Genomic DNA, 1,908 nt, shown 5'->3' with positions numbered 1-1,908 from the left:
ATGTTGATGAAAAGATGCCTTCTCCGCTATTTGTTTTTATAATAGAGATGTAACAATTTCTTGGCTTGACCAACCTGCGGCTAAAAATTCAGTTTAATCAAACATTTCCAAATGTCATGGTCATGTAGAATGAATGCAGAGATAAGCAAACTTAAATACTTAAATGAGACAAAAATGATGCATTTAAGAGGGAAAATGATCATTCCTGTGTTGGTCTTTGTTGTAAGCACAAATATACCATACATCCATGTCAGGGAAAATATATATCTGTCTAAGGCAATTTACTGCATGTGTCTTAACTCAAAATATGATGGCTATAAACACACACACACCAAAAAATGCATGTGGTTGTCTAATATATCTCAGACAACCAATAATTGCAATAATAGTGACTGTTGTTTAGACCAGGGTGTTTCAAACGGGTCTGCAAGAAAAGGGAAAAAAATAAATAAAGAGAAAATTAAATAAAAATTTGAAAATAAATTAATAATAAGGTTGAAATAAATATGATAAATGAATATAAAATAGATTAAAATAAATGAACAAATAATACAAATCTGATTAAAATAATTAAAATATATTTAAACTATATAAACATCATGAAAATAATACATTTGACAATAGAGAACAAAACCGAGTAGAGAAAAATGAATTATGTAACATAATATTTTCCAAATAATAATTTACATTGAAGAATTGCCTAGCTTTGGTTGTGGCTAGATTATTATTATAATTAATTTTTTTTTGGCTGTGGCTAGATAAAGCCTTGACCTTTAGATTTTATAAAACATAAACATGTTTTTGTTTTCTTGACAACAAGAAAGCATAATGTCATCGGAAATCTTCAACAGACACAACAGATATCGTTAATAATTTTTATCCCGTTATTATTATTATTGTGTGTGTGTGTTTTTCTAACCAGATATTTTCCAAATAATAATGTATATTCAAATTGTCTAGACTTTTATTTTGAAGAATGGCCTAGCTTTGGCTGTGGCTAGCTAAATCCTTGTCCTTATATTATAAAAATAAAACATCTAACAGTACAGAACAAGACTGAGTAGGAAAAAAAGTTACCGTAACGCTATATTTTCCAAATAATAATTTACATTAAAATTGTCTAGACTTTTATTTTGAAGAAAAGCCTAGCTTTGGCTGTGGCTAGCTAAACCCTTGTCCTTAGATTATAAAAATAAAACATCTAACAGTACAGAACAAGACTGAGTAGGAAAAAAAAAGTTACCGTGACGCAATATTTTCCAAATAATAATTTACATTAAAATTATCTAGACTTTTATTTTGAAGAATAGCCTAGCTTTGGCTGTGGCTAGCTGAAGCCTAGATTTTATAAAACAGTGACCGTTTTTTTTTTTTTTAAATCTAACTTTTTTTTTTTACTTGACAACAAGAAAGCATAATGTCATCGGAAATCTTCAACAGACACAACAGATATTGTTAATTATTTTTATTTGTGTGTGTGTGTGTGTGTGTGTGTGTGTGTGTGTGTGTGTGTGTGTGTGTGTGTTTCTAACGAAATAATTTACATTGAAAATGTCAATACTTTTATTTTGAAGAATGGCCTAGCTTTGGCTGTGGCTAAATAAAGCCTTGTCCTTATATAATAAAAATAAAACATGTAACAGTACAGAACAAGACAGAGTAGAAAAAAATGACAGTAACACAATATTTTCCAAGTAATAATTGACATTTGAAAATATCAAGACTTTTATTTTGAAGAATGGCCTAGCTTTGGCGGTGGCTACATAAAGCCTAGATTTTATAAAACGGTTTTTTTTTTTTTTTTTTAAAGCAATATAATTTTTTTACTTGACAACAAGAAAGCATAATGTCATCGGAAATCCTCTACAGACCCAACAGATCTAGCTAATTATTTTTTATTGCATTATT

At 28.7% G+C, this 1,908-nt stretch overlaps 1 protein-coding gene across 1 annotated transcript in view; it reads left to right on the top strand.

Annotated features, from left to right (window-relative positions):
- The window catches only part of ccnj (cyclin J), an 11,349-nt gene extending 11,340 nt beyond the window's left edge, over positions 1-9 (top strand). The window contains exon 6 of the mRNA XM_079843625.1: positions 1-9. This exon is cut by the window's left edge and continues 956 nt beyond it. The gene's annotated coding sequence lies outside the window, so the exon portion shown is untranslated.
- The last annotated feature ends 1,899 nt before the right edge of the window (positions 10-1,908 follow it).

The sequence above is a fragment of the Gobio gobio genome, assembly GCF_949357685.1.
Source record: "Gobio gobio genome assembly, chromosome: 18".
NCBI lineage: Eukaryota > Metazoa > Chordata > Actinopteri > Cypriniformes > Gobionidae > Gobio > Gobio gobio.
Note: the sequence above shows the minus strand (reverse complement) of the source record. Positions and strands in the feature narration are given on the sequence as shown.